The sequence below is a fragment of the Chanodichthys erythropterus genome, chromosome 22, assembly GCF_024489055.1.
Source record: "Chanodichthys erythropterus isolate Z2021 chromosome 22, ASM2448905v1, whole genome shotgun sequence".
NCBI lineage: Eukaryota > Metazoa > Chordata > Actinopteri > Cypriniformes > Xenocyprididae > Chanodichthys > Chanodichthys erythropterus.
Window position 1 is genome coordinate 15,902,109 of NC_090242.1, and position 18,330 is coordinate 15,920,438.

The 18,330-nt window shown below is 37.2% G+C and overlaps 1 long non-coding RNA gene across 1 annotated transcript; it reads right to left on the reverse strand.

The window, feature by feature from the left end:
* Nucleotides 1-14,026: 14,026 nt before the first annotated feature.
* On the reverse strand, nucleotides 14,027-18,052 carry LOC137012386 (uncharacterized). Its single transcript, XR_010893563.1, has 3 exons — nucleotides 17,927-18,052; nucleotides 17,465-17,839; nucleotides 14,027-14,160 (listed from the first exon to the last, which is right to left on the reverse strand). It is a non-coding gene; the product is annotated as an uncharacterized lncRNA (long non-coding RNA).
* Nucleotides 18,053-18,330: the final 278 nt, after the last annotated feature.

Below are 18,330 nucleotides of genomic sequence, written 5' to 3' on the forward strand. Positions count from 1 at the left end.
GCTCTACAGCGATCTCTCATGACACATTAAAGAGCCACAAAACAGTATTTATTGTTTAAATTTCTTTAAAAATGACAAAATTTGAGACTTTGTTTCATATCGTCTCGTTGCTCTTTGCTCTGCAACGTAGCCTATTTTTCACTGTGTGAGAAATAGGCTACTTTTGTCGGACGTCATGTAACAACAGTAACTAAATGGTGTGGGTCTTTGTGAACAATCAGTGTAAAATGTTTAATTTATTTACCTTTAAATTCATATTTTTTTACCTTTAAATAACATGCTTAAAATTAAATGAGGTGGAGTCGGGGGAAAAGGTTTATATATATATATATATTAATTTACAGAGCTTTGGGATAAGTTATATTTCTCAAGTCAACCTTTGTAGCAGACAAATGTGGGAAAAATTGAACAAACATTGAGTTGCAGATGTTACAGTAAAATGTGTTGCAACCATCCGCTACTGTTATTTAATGTTATAGACTAATACTGTACCACTTTCAAAATGACCCTGGCCGTCTGCAATCCTGTCACATTCTGCAATTCCTCAGTAGCTTGTTTAGAGTGTTGTATATGACATAATATTAATCAAAAAACTAAAATTCACACCAGCTATTGGGCTCTATTACACTGAGAGAGCACATTTCCAATATGTAGAGAAATATTCTCTGAGATGGCATATGCATTGAGAGAATGTCCTTATTGGGGTAGAGATGGAAGTTGACAGCGGTAAATTGGTAATCAGCTTCCTGGATATTGAAAAATTTCTCATTTATCAGGTGGCAATGGTAGAAATCTTTTCGCTGCATGTTTGTTAGTGTCTTTCAACCGTGGGTATGTGCAAGGGGATATTGTATTATCCTGATAAGGTCTCCCTTCACACGTTTTGGATTTTTACAATGAATATGAAAGTATTGATTTTTACAATACATAATATGAAAGAAGATCTTTATCCGTGTGAAAGGCCCGAACGTAAACACACAAGATGACACATTAAGACAAATGTGATAATGTTTTTGTAGTTAATGTATGCATAGTCAACAAAATAAAACCTCACACATCTTGGGCTGCCAAGATGAAGGATTAAGAAAAAAAAAGAATGCTATATGGAACATTTGGGGGGGGGGAGAGAAAAGACTGGAGTTATAAAGGACGACAGAAAGGAAATCAACTTCCTCAGCTGTGGCCATATGTTACCAAGGTGATGTTCCATGAAATCGATCCCAGTCTTAATATCTGCCAGCTCTTGGGCTTCCAGAGTCTTAGCTGGCTCTTTGCATGCTGATCTGGGCATGGCTGAAAAAAAGTGAGAGTAGGCGTTACAGGCTACTGAGAAAAGAAAATATGCAGCTCTCGGGGTGTTTTTTTTATACTTATTTTAAGTTGTGTTAGATGTATTGATATCTCACTTGATCTGATCATTTTCTGTATCTGAAAAAAGTTCCTCCAGTGTTTTTGTAAGAAGAATCGTCTGTCACTGTATCGTTGTGTACATACACAGAGATAGTCAGAGTAATTTCCTGTCTCATCCAAGCCAAGCTAAAACACATTCACCCAGTTTCACAGACAAGGCTTAGGTTAGACCCAGACTAAAATGAATGTTTGAGATGATTTAACTGAAAGTAACTTGCACTGACATATATTAAAATATGTCAGAGCCATTGTTTTGTCTCAAGATGTACACCAGTATTGTTTTTTTCTAGTGTTCGCTTATAAAAGCTAATTAAATATCCTAATTGAACTAAGGCCTAATCCTGGCTGAGGCTGAGCCTTTTGTGCCCCAAAAAAAACAAAATAATGACTTATATAGTGATGGCCGATTTCAAAACACAGAGTGTTATGAATCTTTTGTGTCGAATCAGCGGTTTGGAGCGCCAAAGTCACGTGATTTCAGCAGTTTGGTGGTTTGACACGCGATCTGAATCATGATTCAACACAAAAGATTCATAACGCTCCGAAGCTTCATGAAACAGTGTTTTGAAATCACTATACAAGTCGTTATTTTTTGGCGCAATAAAAATATTCTTGTCACTTTATAATATTAATATTGAACCATTGTACTCACATGAACTTATTTAAATATGTTTTTGGTACATTTATGGATCTTGAGAGAGGAAATGTCATTGCTGGCTATGCAGGCCTCACTTGAGCCATTGGATTTCAACAAAAATATCTTACTTTGTGTTCTGAAGATGAATGAAGGTCTTACGGGTGTGGAACGGCATGAGGGTGAGTAATAAATTACATTTTCATTTTTGGGTGAACTAACCCTTTAAAATGTATAAACATTTTAAGAAAGGAGTGTGTAGAGTGACAATATGTAACTGGATGGCTGGCTTTGACAGTTACAGATTTGAAAATCAAAAAGGTGGGAAAAAAGAACCCTAAGCACTAAAGAACCATTTCAGCATATAAGGGTTCTTCAGGATGATACAAGCTGCGTTCCATTCGACAGGGTCCCTACGCAGTGTTCACTGCTCCCTACTCCCTGAGAACGGTATATCAGTTGAAGTGGACTACGCTGACAATAATCGTTCATTTGGAACGCCCTGCAAACGTCATCAAAGAAAGTCGACAGTGTCGTGGAGATTGATGACATAAATAAATAAATAAATAGATATTTTAATTTACTTTCGAATTTAAAATCGACTCTTAACAGATTTGAAGCTGTAACTGTCATGCCATATGAAAATAAATTCTCATTTGGTTAACTGTATAAATGTATTCTTAATCCATGGTCTCGCTTTCTTTTCCACGTGCAGCCGCATAAACACTCCTGAGGTAACATTAAATTAAATTAAATTAAATAAATGATACAGCCTTAGCTGCTTTTCAACACTTTTACTTTGTCATGCTTATTCATACAATAAAATACAAATGTAACACTCATCGCCATAACCATTCATACTTTCGTTCGTATAAAATGTATGAATACTCAAAACCAGAGAGCCGTTAAACTCTTTCAATGGCTCTGCTTCGTCGTAGTTCTGAATGGTGACGTGGTGCGCAATGACAGTTGGGTAATTTTACCTCTCTACTTCCTGTGAAGTGATGTATCGATGTTCCCTTATTCCCTATGCCGTTCGCAGTGCCCTTCGAACTGAACATGTTCGCTCCCTTCGGAATGGAATCTCACTTAAGATGCCGAAATACAGTGTGAAGTCCACTTCGCAGTCCACTTACGGTCGAATGGAACGCACCTACAGTTCTAAATAGAACTGTTACTACATGTAAAGAACCTTTAAAGAACCATGTTTTTTAGAGTGTATTAAAGATTCAAGTGTGAGAATAAAAAGAAAACTTGAAGCATTCTGTATTCATAATACACACTATAAGTGTACTCCGATCCCCTTCCCCCACACATTCCCCTGGAATGATCAAAACGGTCAGTTGGATTACACAGCCTCAGGAAGTTACAGCCTCATTCCTTTATATTGCACCTTCTTTATCAAATTCAGCAGATATCCGACAGTACATCTCATCACAATGCTAATGCGAGGAGCTTTTCGATGCAAGTCTGTAGGAGGCATGAGAGACGCTGTTGGGGAGGGCCAAGGCCTGGAGACATGCAGCCAGACAGAGCAGGAAACAGCGGGCAGGAAACAGCAGGCAAAAAAAGGCCTTTTGTCCCTGTCCCTCTATTAATCTGAAGACTGTAGAGAAATCCCAAAGGGATTAAATGTGTTACTCCTAAAGCTTTTTTGCTCTTGCCAGTCTGACTGCAAATTAAAAGATGGGGAGGGGGGAATAGTGAAAAGGGAGGGACTGTTAATTGCTCACCAATCGATAATTCTATAATTACTTTGTGACAAATGGCTGGCTTGCAGTGTTGGAACTGTTGAGGAAAGGGAGGGTTCAGGTGTCGGTGGGGACGTGTAAAGGGGGTTGGGTATGACCAGAAACGGAAATATTTGCTTTTGTGCCTGCAAGCGCTGTCACTCTGGGCATTGTGACATGGAATTTGTGTCAGGTTTAAACAAGAAGCGAAAGTCTCCAGGGAGCTTCTGTCTGGGGCTTCAATGAGAGTGAAAAGGGAAAGAACTGCAGCAAGCCTGCATCCCTGATGAAATCACAGGGTGAAATTCATTCACAATGAGAAACCAGGTGGATTTAAAAGGTATAGTTTACGTAAAAATGAAAATGGTGTCATCATTTACTCACCAGCATGACGTTCCAAATCTGTATGACTTTTACAAAGAGTTTTACAGAGCTTTTCCTTGCAACTAGTCCCCACTAGAATTGAGGCTTTCACACTAATAGACAATGCAGAAGCTTAAAATTGGTCCACATGACACAGGTTTTTTTTTTTTTTTTTTAAATTCAAGGTCTAAATTTCTGTGTCAAATCACCTGTCAGCTTGCCTTCGACACCGAATCCATATTTCATGTCACCATTAACCTTGAAGCAATTAGATTTATTTACCTTCCCTTCAATCCAGATACTGACCTTTGTCCATTGTTACCAAACCCCTGTGTGGATTTTATGTCTGCCTTTTTTGCTTTCAGGGTTACATTTGCATTATAACAGCATAGAAACAGAATATATTCAATGCAAAAGCATTTAACTGAATACATACTCTTTCAACAAACTGATTTGCATTCCTTCAGCTTACTCTTATGCATCTCTTATGTTTCTCAGCAGGTGAAAGAGCTTTTGTGTGCCTAAAATCATCTCAATTTCAGATTTGCTGGTAGCCAACTCTTTTGAAAGAGCCTGAAAACAAGGAAAGACGTCAAATGTAAGATGCCAGCGTGGGCCAATTGATCCTGGACTTCTACAGACCGTTCAGACGCCCCCGCCCTCACAGAGCTGTTTTATTTAGAGCTACTGCCGTGCCTGTGTGTTTGCGCTTAAGTATCACAGGGAACTAATGAAGTGCGGTGGGAGGCAGCCGCACACACTGTGGCATAATAAAGCCGGGCATGGACCACCGATCACCTGACTGCCGGAGAGCTGCAGGGAGAGTGGGGCAATGCTTGTCATTTAGCGCAAACCCTTTCTTGAATATATTATGTTCTTACTGCTCAGACAGCAACATAAACCTTCCACAGATTCTGAAGCAGTGACTACATTTTGAGAGACTTGTAGTTGCACCAATCAATCAATAATGTGCAGTTATGTTATGTTGTGTATGGGATATTATTTTAAAGCTTCCACTAGGCATAAATACTCCATTACAATCTACAAAATAATCTGCCTAGCAACAAGACAGGCACGGCAATAATATATTAATACTGATGTTCTCTGTGGTCATTTTCATTAGTTTCATTTACCCAGATGAACAAGTCTGATATACAACACTGCCATGGACAACAGTGAATATTAAGAAATATCTGACCACTGGATGCCACGATTGACCAATCAGAATCAAGTATTCCAGAGAACCATGTGTATTAGTGCCCATGAGTCTTTTTTCCATTCATTTTTCCTATGGGGATTTTTAAAACATCTAAGTTAAAGCATAATAAGACATTAACCAAGCCAACCAGCTACGATGTGAATTATTCATAACATTGCAAACTTTTATTTGTAGCAAAAACATATTTAAAAATCTGACAAAAAGGTATAAGACTGTACTGAATGGCTTTAGTGAAGGATACCATGAAGCATTGTGAATGACAGTTCTTGTGTTTCTCTTTTCTTCAGTGATTCTGCTTGTTAACAGCAGGTGTTCATCACTAATACACAATCATCACTTAATTAATTGCTTGATTATCTCATTAAAGGGATAGTTCACCCAAAAATGAAAATTTGATGTTTATCTGCTTACCCCCAGTGCATCCAAGATGCAGGTGACTTTTTTTCTTCAGTCGAATGCAAATTATGATTTTTAACTGCAACCGCTGCCGTCTGTCAGTCAAATAATAGCAGTAGATGGGAACTTCAACTATAGCATTAAATAAAACTTGCTTAGACAAATCAAAATTAAAACCTGCGGCTCGTGACGACACATTAATGTCCTAAGACACAAAGTGATCGGTTTGTGCGAGAAACCGAACAGTATTTATATAATTTTTTACCTCTAATACACCACTATGTCCAACTTCGTTCAGCTTCCTGTTAGTGAGGTCAAAAAACGCGTTGTGATGACGGAAGTGATGTCTCGGCCATATACTTCAATAAGCGCGAGACATCACTTCCGTTGTCAGAGCGCGATCAGACCTCACTAACCGGAAGCTGAACGGAGTTGGACATAGTGGTGTATTAGAGGTAAAAAATTATATAAATACCGTTCGGTTTCTCGCACAAACCGATCGTTTCGTGTCTTAGGACATCAATGTGCCATCACGAGCTGCATGGTTTAATTTGGATTTGTCTATGGAAGTTTTATTCGTTATTTATTAGTTTTATTCAACTCTTATTGTTCAAGTTCCCAATCACTGCTATTATTTGACTGACAGACGGCAGCGGTTGCAGTTAAAAATCATAATTTGCGTTCGACTGAAGACAAAAAGTCCTCTACATCTTGGATGCACTGGGGGTAAGCAGATAAACATCAAATTTTCATTTTTGGGTGAACTATCCCTTTAACGTAAGTATCCATTAACAATGGATGAATTAATAATAGCATACTAGCATAATACCAATTTTTGCCACATGGCAGAAACAGTAAAAGTAGTAGTATATTACTAAGTTATTTCAAATTCAGCCAATATGTTTCAGTACACCGTTTAAAAAATATTAAACAAATACTATTTCAGTCTTTGTACTTTAATATTTCACATTTAATTCGGTGTGTTACTTGCCATTTCTTTGTAATTATTTGTGAAATTTACTAGCAGTAAGCAATTGTTTTCAGTGTAGGATGTTTTGGGACAGAAGTTAGGAGAGAACAACTTGTCCAACAGTAGCAGCTCTGTGGCCTAAAACCAAAACAAAGGAGCTGCAGTATTAATAGAAAAGTTTACATTGGTCATTTCAAAGCCTTAAGGACACCAAAATGTTGAAATGTAGGAAGTAACAGTATCGGAAAACTGAAAAAGATTTTTTGAGGGCAGTAGGTTGTGTGCTTAGTGAAGCAATGATCAAAGACCCTACCTGTACCTCTACCAGCGATTCCAGTGAATGAAACCATCTCACGGAGCAAAGAAGCCAGCACTGCAGCTCCAGGCCAGCTCTTGATGGATACTGATTAGTGTGAGTGTAAACACTTCAACACTCCTGGCATGATCCCTTTGTATCAAACCTAAAATGGAATGATTATCTCTAATTTTTTGTCACTCCTTTGATCCTAAATTGCGCCACCTTTGGTGCCTTCTGTCCGATTATTGGACATTATTGTATCTCGCCTGTCGTGGCTCCTTTGAAATGTCTTGGTTTGTGTGACATCTTTAGAACTCTAACTCGCTTCCTCCAGGAAAGCTATAGAGTTGCTGCATGCATTTGCACATCCCTCCATTTTTCTAGCCCCCGTTCTTACTCTTTTTCACACATATTGCTCTACATTTTTTGCTTGTCAAAGTTACTCATGAATAAATGGGTTCTGGCTCAACTTGTTAAAGCGAGCAAGCTGAAAAAGTAGTGATTTTGTTTCTTGCTGAACAAGAGACTAAACATCCTTACAAGTCCTTGTCTGCTTGAATTAATTACACATTTACATTAGAATACAGTGTATGAGAACTGTAGCTAAACACTAAGTAATCAAAAAGTGGAGGTGTTCAGGGTAAGTGGTTTCTTTCTGTTGCAAAATCTAATTCACTTACATTTTGAACACATTACTACTACATTTCTTGGCAAAGTGTGCAAAAAGAAGCAGAAGATTTATGTGCACAATTAAAATACAGTGGGGTCCAAAAGCCTGGGAACACTGGTTAAATGTTTTAACCATTTTTTTTATATATTAGAAATTATATAATGAGTTAAACTGAAAAATTAACATGAATTACAGAATTCCTTAGTATTCTACTATATATGGGTCATTGACGAATAAGGTTTTTAAAAGTGTAAAAAAAAAAACATAATGGAGAAATAATTAATTTTGAGGTTTTATTAAGTGCTAACAATGAGATTGTGTGGTTTTTATAATCTATGAACACTGCTTTTGTCATTTTTTACAAGATGGACTAAATTTGTCACCAAAGATGTCATTTGGTTTAACCAAAATTTCGGTTTTGATGAATGACACATTTCGTTACACCGAATGATAATATTTTCAAACATTGCCTACAGGCTGATATCTAGCTAGCTTGCTAGCAAAAGGACAATCAAACATTTTATATTTAGTACAAGTTTTTAAAATATTACAACATTTTCCATGTTTCATAGAGGTTGTACTGAATGACCTGATGTTTCGGGACATGCGTATGAACAAGTGAAAACATGAATTTTTCAAATAGTTAAGAGAGAGTTAGTTACTTTGCGTCACAATCATGTGGTCCTTTGCAGGTGTCTGAATGATGTCACATCCTGTCACATGATATTGACCACATGACTTGATCCAAAATGGTCCCTTTATATTAGTTAATCCAAATGACGTCAATGAAATTCATTTTTCCAGACATTCATTCTCATAACAAAGCAACGATTTCTACACATAATTTTAATACCATTTTGCACTATGATGATGCTATAAAATCATGCCAGAATAAAAAATATATACATTTATGAACTTTTAAGATATTTTAATCACAAATGAAATGGCTGTATTGGCCTTTGGACGGTTAAACCGAATTACCTTTTGACACGTCAAAATCTTTAAAATATCTTTATATGTAGCAAAATATAATTAAAACCTTTTGATTCACTGAAAGAGATCTATTTGTACTACCTTACACACTTTGGATGTCACATCTTTGTTTTTTATTATTATTTAAAAAAATTAGCCGTTACGTCATTGAACCATATACAATATTCATAGTATTTTTTAATAATAACTGATGATTATCTTATCCAGCATGATTTAAGAATGATCAATAGAGCAATAAATAAATAAATAAAACTTTCCGTAAAAAGAATTCTCACAAAATAACTCATATTAGTGACCAAGAAATAGTGTAGAATCTTGAATATACTCCTTTTATACAGTGCCGTTTAAAAGTTTGGGATTATTATTTTTAAAAGGGAGTCTCTAATGATCACCAAGTCTGCATTTATTTGATTAAAATTACAGTAAAAACTGTAATATAATTAAATATTATTACTATTAAAAATGACTGTTTTGTATTCATCATAAAGAGACAAATGAACACAAGAAGTGCTCACAATTCAAAGTTTCAGACATCGCTTAGAGTATAGGGAGGGATTAAAGGAAGTGAACGCATCGATTTTTTTTTTTTTTTTTCTGAGATGAGTTTTCAGCTGTCTTTTGAATGTTGCCAGGGATTCTGCATTCTGGATGAAGGCGGTGAAATCATTCACCAGCAAGTAACAGTAAACGAAAATGTTCTGGAGAGTGATTTTGTGCCTCTCTGTGATGGTCTTTATGCAGGTCAATATTCCCTGCATAGCTTAACAAGTGGTTGCGGCTGACCCAGCTCATTAATGTCAATAGTCTATTCACTTTCCTCCTGGAAAACATAATGAAAAGCAAATGTTGTCTGAAGTAACATCTGTCTCCTTTTAAGAGTCAGGATTTACTCAAAGACCTCAAAATTAAGCAGCTAAAACGAAATGTGCAAATGCAAACCCAACAACCTCAGCACTGTACATGCAGTATATTTAGAACATATGCAAATCAACCTTATCTCCCCCTACCTGGTGTCTTTTCTCTAGCACTCTCTAAATGTAATATACAGATCTGAGTTTCCTATGAAGTTTTAATTGGAGCCCCAAAAGCTTCTTAGTTCCTTAGCAGAGTCATTCTGCAATACATCTTTGGTGCAACTAATTACTTTTCCAAGCCGGCATAATCCCCAAGACAGATTCTTGAGCATTTCTAAAGATATTTCTGACCTTTTTGAACTCGCGAATCACAAAGTGTTAGGTCACAGTGCCTTGGACAGGTATCATCTAAATATTCAACATCTGCGGATTTAATTGAGGAAGAAAGTATGAGTTCTACAAAAAGGTTATTTGGAAAGCTTACTAAAACACAAGAGCGAAAAGTCGACGGCAACACCCGGCATCTCTCAACAGAGAAGTCCTTTGTGCTGTACAATTTCCATTTTCTCATTTATCTTTTGGATACATCTTGCCGACTGACATGACATTAATGAGCAAAAAATTCTCTAAAACTAATTTGAGCCTCAAAGTTATGGGGGGTTTTATGCTAGATTTAGATAATGATGGAAAACCAGTTTTGAGTGGCACATCAAACTTCCCCTGGCTCATTTGTGCTCAGATCAGCACAGAACTCTCATTAAATGGCTTGCGTGCTGCAGACCGGAGTCTTTCATTGGCACGGGCGGCCAGCAGACAGCCTGGAAAATAGCTGCTCAGAAACTGAGCGAGTGTTGAATTCTGGCAATACTTACTGTCGGAGTCACTCACTTTAACTCTGGAGATGATATGCTTTGCTCTGACACAAATAATGTGTCTGGATTCACGATGGCATGAATAAAGAAACCCTCTCAATGAGGTTTCAATTCATTTACAAAGTATTAGAATTTTTTATTCGCCGATTCAACAAAATTAAACACAACCAGTTAACCCTCTGACGTCTCGAGTGTTTTCTGGGCCCTAGCTGGAGGTGTTTTGACATGCCCTCACATTTACAAATAGTTAATGTATAGGCGACTCCCTTGATGAATTGGCACATCAACCATCTGATGGGATAAGATATAAGTACTAGATTGCACTTTGATATTTGGGGTTATTTGGCCTTTAATTTTCTCCCAAACTGTACAGTAAAATTATACGACAATAAGTACAGTAATAGTCAGGATGTGCATTATTTTCAAAACAACCACAGTTTCCCTTTATTGACAAAATATTCAGTACCATTGTTATGCAAAATGTCAAATTAAACACAAAGCATCATCTTATATTCATATTTTACAGATTTTCAGATCAAAATATTTTCAAAAATCAGCACAAGTTTAATGTTACTGTATTGATTACAGTATACAACAGTAGGCCTTCTGTAGTGTGCAAGCAATTTTTTCCATCATTATATTAAATTCAAGCTACATTCATTCTAAATATATATTTTGATATGCTACCACATATCCAATGACATAATTTCAAAAAAAAAAAAAAAAAAAAAAAAACTATGATTCACAAAAGAGATCGATCTTAAATTTAAAAAATGTCAAGAGATTATACTATTATTCAATGATCAGTTAAGTGTTATGCAGGAAATCTGTATTGAATAATGCAAAGCACTGTCGCCTCCATCAGGGATTGATTTTACGATAGTCTCTCAAATGCATGGTGGCGTTGGGAAGTCCGTGCCTGTTGAGCTCCTCTTGTAACTGAAAATATATGATCTTTATGACAAACCTATCATGTGCTGATATATTATTCATTTATATAATTTTATAATTTAACCATTCATTCACTCAGTTAAAACTCAATTAAACCTTTTAGTTGAAAATGAAATTAAAATTGTGTAAGTTATATGTTGTATCGGTCAATTAAATAAAACATGGTAAATGATTCATATTGACTTTTGAATTACTTACCTGTATAATTACCAGCTCTTTAATCTGAGACTCTGACAAGTTTTCTAGACTTGTAACTGCAATTTGCATTCCCATCACTGATCAAATAAATTTAAAAAAATAAAAAAAAGGTGTCAATAAAGAACACAATTATGTATGAAAATAGCAGAAACAAACAGATTACAATTCTACACAAACATACCATATTCATCTGAATAGGAATAAGAAGAGTCACCAGGTTCACCAAAAAACAAACAAACAAAAGACTAGCATTAGCAAAAAAAAACTTAGAGACTTTCTATTATTTTTGTTGTACAAAATTGCTTATATTTTTGTGTAACAGCCAGATGTTTATATTTGATTTAATTGGAGAATGTATATTTGCTCACCACTGTAACAGAAGAAAGGCAAACTAGTAAAGCATCTCTCATCTGTCCACCTGCCAAAGTATTTTAAAGACAAGGCTGTGCAGTGTTGAGTTCCCTCTTGTCCTGAGGCATATGCACCATTATCTGGTTCTTTATGAACCCATGGAGTCCATGGCTTCCAGTATGTGAAGGAAGAGCTGCTCTGATCTGACCACAGTCTGTTTCTGTGCAGACCAATCCAAACAGTATAACCAATATAACCATAATAACCATAACGGCCATAGTAACTATAATAATGTACAACACTTAGTATCTGTTGACGCTCTGTCTCATCTCTCACACTGGCCAGATCTGTGTATTTCTCTCTGCAGTAGCTCTGAGCTTCAGTCCAAGTCCTGACATCATCTACCAAAATATACTTCTGAGTGCTGTTTCTTCTGCCTGAGACAGAACATAATTTAAAGAATTTTAATCAGTCAGTCAATTTATTCCCTTGTAACCACCATTGTTAATTTTGACAGAAAATTTTGATTTAGTTATAGCAAAGACTATAGAAAAACACAAGACGTGTCACTCGTATTGTTTTGAATGGGAGAAAGTGTAACGCGCAATATGGCGGAATAAGTCCCGCCTTCTTAAATGTCTCTGTGAAAATTTTAAAGTGGTCTTTTAGTACCACTTTGATCATGCCTAAACATTGTTTTTTTCCCATAAATGCAAACACAGAAAATAATAATGAATTGAATTGAAACTATAACTATAACATTTTCTTAACTTATAAATTTTAACTGATATAAAACTTAATATGTACCTTTAAAAGAATAATTTGTCATTTTGACATGTCTTACCATCATAGCAGACAAATGTGTGATAACTGTGACATGGATCATCAAACCACTGTCCATTATAATTCATGTAAACACAGAGTTCGTTCCCATTATAGTTGTTGGGTTCACTATTGAACTTTCTGAAATCTCTCTCTCCTTCCTGATAGAAATCATTGTCTTCCAGTGACCATCTCCAGCTGTTCACATCATCATACAGTCCAATCCAGGCTGAACCATTGTAACTCCCATTAATTGTGTTGATCAGACTGTTCATTTCCTCCATGTTATCAATGGTGGCCAGATCAGTGTAATTCTGCCTGCAGTATCTCTGAGCTTCAGTCCAGGTCTTATTCTCAGACACAAAGTGATACTCCCGGGATGATGCTAATGCTGTCAGGTTGGGGGGGGGGGGGGGGGGAAGATAGAAAAGAAAGATATTTGACAACAAGACATGGCATATAACAGACTGCCCTTTTATTTTGCAAAGTTCCAATGTTTCTTTTCCCACAGTGGTTACACAGATTAGGCAGTGCAAACATTTTAAGCGAAAGATTTCTACTACTACTACTACTACTACTACTTATTATTATTATTTTACTAGTTTCAGGTAGTCTCACCACTGTAGCAAAAGAAAGGTAGCACAGTATCGCAGTTTTCATCTGTCCAGCTCCCAGAGTCATTGAATGACACTGCAGTGCAGTATTCACTGTTTCCGGCATTATCTGGCTGTCCTGTCCTCCAGTTACTGAATGAAGAGTTGCTCTGATCTGACCAAGATCTGGTCCTGTACAGTCCAATCCAAGCATTTGTATTATATGAAAGTGTTAATGAATGAACCATGTAGTCTTCATGCTCATTCCTGATACTGACGAGGTCTGTGTGATGTTCTCTGCAGTAACTCTGAGCTTCAGTCCAGTTTTTTTGCAGGCCAATATACACATAACTTTGACTAGCATTTACTCTTCCTGCGGGGAAACAGTTTAAATATGTAATAAATCATTGTCACATGAATATGTTGTTTTAATCAATTGTTACCAAGCCAAGAGCATTTCTTACCATCATAGCAAACAAAGGGAAGTCCAGAAGAGCAAAATTCTTTATTCCATTCATAATAGTATGTCATGTATGCACACAGACTCTGTCCACCCAAGTTTACTGGTTGCTGATCATACCAGCATTTAAAACCTCCCTCTAATGCTGTATTATCCAGAGACCATCTCCAGCTGTTCAGATCATTATAAAGACCAATCCAAGCTTTGCCATAGTAGGTACCACGTACTGTTTTAATGAGCCTCTTCATTTCTTCCATGTTATCAATGGTGGCCAGATCAGTGTATTTCTCTCTGCAGTATCTCTGCGCTTCAGTCCAGGTTTTAGACTCAGACACAAAGTGATACTGGCGGGTGCAATTAGATTGTATGCAGGTACCTTTGAGTGACAAATGAAAAATGTAACATACTGTTCTCGACAGTGTTCAATGTCAAACACTAGCTTTATGCTTACTCTATGTCAACAGCTATAAGAACAGCTTTGTGTACAAACATACACTGTAAAAAATGTTTGTACTTTTAATGGTAAAAGACTGTAAAAATGCTACATAAAAAAATGTTAATTAGTTAACAAGTATGTTCCCTTAATATAGAATGTGGAAAACTGTAATAGATCTAAAGGGACATTTTATATAATTTACAGTAAAATACTCGCAGCTGTGGTTGAAGTATTGAAGTAATAAAAATATGGTAGCAATATTTTAGGTTTTATAGCACTGAGCTTAAAACCCTCTTGCAGTCTTCAGTCACTTTAGACCGAAAAAAATGTATTTACATTTTTAAATTTAAAAAAATCATAGCTTCATCGGAATGGTATGAAATTTGTTGACTTTTATGGCACTTGGTATGTGAAGACACAAAAAAGGTTGTATAGAGGTCGTAAAAAAAAATAGTCACACTCATGGTCTTCGCTGTCAAAAATGGCCACCATAGGAAATAAATGGGAAATCGGCAAAAATATGAAAACTGAGAGATTATATTGTGTACATGATCTACAAATCTGCCACAATGCAGAAAAAAAGCAATATAGCAGTGAATGGGTGACACTCTGAAACACCAAGAGTGTGAAATAGACACATGCACACACACACCCCTATGAACTAGTGCAGCTGTAACTCAAAGAAAAGTTTAAGAATTTTAAATAAAAATTTTGAAATAATTTTGAAATAATTAAGCTGAAATGCCAAAAAAAATTGTATTGTTTTCAAAAAACAAAAAAATGTATAATTATTGTATAAATATTATTTAATACCACAAAATTCTCTCAAAATGCAAATTAAAAAAGGCAAAATATTATTGAACAAAAACATATTACATTGATTTTACTGAGGGGAAAAAGGTTATATTTCAGGTGTCCGGTCTTTTTTGACCATAAGGAACATGAGTGTGGTTCACAAATAAGGACCGCACAAGGGTTAAGTTTACAGTAAACAATTGGCAGCTGTGGTTGTACTTTTACCATAAAAAATTGTATTACAAACCAATTTAGCATTATTTCTTTCATATATGTAAAGTTATTATTGAGAATTAACAGAGGTTGATGTTTTATTAAATATGTTTTGAAGTCACCATTATGGTGTTCCCTTACTTTACCAATTGACCCTTGACTTTTAACATTAGTTTTTCTCTGGCTGCCATAACTGTGTGTTTATAAGACACATTTGTTCTGGCAAGGAAATCCAAGAGAAAATGTGATCAGGGAACTCCAGAAAGCAAACTTAACTTATTGTCACATATACCCAGAACTCTCGGCTGATTGACACAAAACTTGCTTCCTTCAGCAATCTGCCACGGAGTGGCTATACCAAAGGACCTCAGAGGGACCATAGATGTACCTGCACTAATGCAGCAAGGTGGAGCACAGGGACCTGACCCGGAAGACATAGCGTCCCGGAGTGTGGTCAGAGTGTGTGGTGCAACACTCGCCTGGCTTTACAGTTGGGCACAGAGTGTGAGAAGGCCTTGTGTCCTCAAACCGCACACTGCTGCCCTCTGGCGATAAGAGAATGACAAGGCATAGCGTCGCACACTGCCATCCATGCCCTCTTGGGATCTAGAGATAGGAGATCCAGAGATCCGGTGAAGATCTGATCCCTCCATCACTAGGTCACCCGTCTCAGGAGTGGTGCTTACCCTGACGCTTTGCGGGTCTGGCAGGGGCTGGGACGGATGTGGCCATGCGGGAGAGGAGGTGGATGCAGCAGGAGGGTGACCTTCCTGCAGCCAGCAGGGGCTGGAGACAGCAGTAGGCCACCGGTGCAGGATTTGCTTAATCGCCTCCTCCTGCTTCTGTGCAGCGAAGAGCTGCTGGGCGAAGTTATCGACTGCGTAGCTGAAGAGGCCAGCCTGGGAGTACAGGGATTCAAAGAACCGTAATTGGTCGATCTCCCTCATATCTGCCAGGTTAAGCCAAAGGTGGTGAATGCCTTGGCCTGGTTGACTTGCCAGAGGGCCATGGCGTGCAGGGCGGAGACGGCCTGTCCAGCGGCTCTGTACACCTTGGCCGTAAGCATGGACGAGAACTTAAAGGCGTTGAAAGGGAGACAAGGATTACCCCGCCAGGCAGACATTCTTTGTGGACTATCTTTTTTTGTTTGTAAATTTAAGTCTTTCGAAAGCTAAAATGCTTCTACCAAATTTTTTTTACAGTAAAGTACTAGCAACCACAGCTGCAGGGTTTTTTTAACAGTAAATTTCATCTTTTTTTTTTTTTACAGTGTAAGAAGATTGGAAACTTGGGTTTTAAACAATATATTTTACAACAAAATAGTGATATCTATTATCAGGGGTGCACATAACTGGTGCATGCATGGCAAAAATAAATGGTGCGCACCAGAAAACATGGAGGGAAGCGCTTTTGAGTACCAACATTTTTGGGGACAGGGACACGTTTACTTATGAGAGTATCTCTGGTAATATAGTAATCATGATGATAAAAGTGTTCATTAATTATAAGGTGTGCAACAGATTGCAGTTGATCCATAATCCGTAAGGATCAGGCCCCATGATTCGGCACATATGTGATTCCCGGATTAACTGCTAAGTTTAACCATCATAGAGTTAAAGTTTTTCATTTGGATGTCTTTTTTTGTTTGTTTGTTTGTTTGTCAAATGATTTTAAATGTGGAAAAGAGATGAAAATCAGGACTCGCTCACTGTTATCTGTCCGCACAGCCTCACACACCCAAAGAGCGTGCACACACGGAGAGAGAATGAATTCCTCTTTTGCGTTTACCTGCGCTTGAACAGAGACGTACACACAAAAATTAAGTCAAAATACCCATCTCTGCAAGTATTCGCTCGGTTATGTCATAAGTGAGAAAAGAGTTGAAAAAGAAACTGAATGTATGTTAGTATAGTCAGTCCATGCATTCAGTCTTAAAGTGTAGTGCAGCCTAATATTCCTGCTGTTGTCTGTGTCATTAATGTTAATAAAAAATAAAAAAAATCATCATCATCTACCATGTCTGAGAGAAAAGAAGATAGTGAGGAGAGCAGTCAGGAGGAAACTGATGACAACTTGTAGGATAAGTGTGCCATGTAATGTGTGAGTACCAATCAGCATCTCCAGGTGCTCCCTTGAGAACCAGACCAAAAAAAGTTATGTGCACCCCTGTCTATAATGACAAATAATTGTCCAACAACAAGAGATGACAGAATGACATGAAGAATAATCAACTCACTGATGTAGCAGATGAATGGAATGATGGAAAAGCAGACCTCATCTGTCCATTGACCTGAATGAGTAAATGATACAGCAATACAACGCTGATATCCAAACTCAAAACGTACACTTATACCATTATTTGGTTGTGCCTCTGATTCAGGAATATAGGGTCTCCAGTTTTCATAACTGGTATTCTGGTGGTTTGACCAAACCCTGTTTCTGTACAGTCCGATCCAGACTTGTCCACCTGCTCTCTCAAGGATCATTTGGTTCTCAGTCTGATTTCTCACATTGACGAGATCAGTGTAATGCTCTCTGCAGTATCTACGAGCCTCTGGCCAGGTTTTCTGATCACTGATTCTGATGTAAGTCTGTGTGGCATGCTCTCTACCTGAGATGTAAAATATGACAAATATATTTACAGATTAGTGGTTACCGAAACAAAATTTGAACTTCTAAAAAAATGTAATGTCCTTACCATCATAGCAAACAAAATGAGCTACATAATAACATGGATAATCAACCCATTCTCCATAATTGCTCATGAAAGTACAGAATTCATCCCCCCCACTGTTGTCTGGTTGATGATTCCAGTTTCTGAAATCTCTCTCTCCTTCCTGATAGAAATCATTGTCTTCCAGTGACCATCTCCAGCTGTTGACATCATTATACAGCCCAATCCAGGCCGAACCATTGTAACTCCCATTAACTGTGTTGATCAGACTGTTCATTTCCTCCATGTTATCAATGGTGGCCAGATCAGTGTAATTCTGTCTGCAGTATCTCTGAGCTTCAGTCCAGGTCTTATTCTCAGACACAAAGTGATACTCACGGGATGATGCTAACACTGTCAATAGAGGAAACAAATAATATTAATAAAAA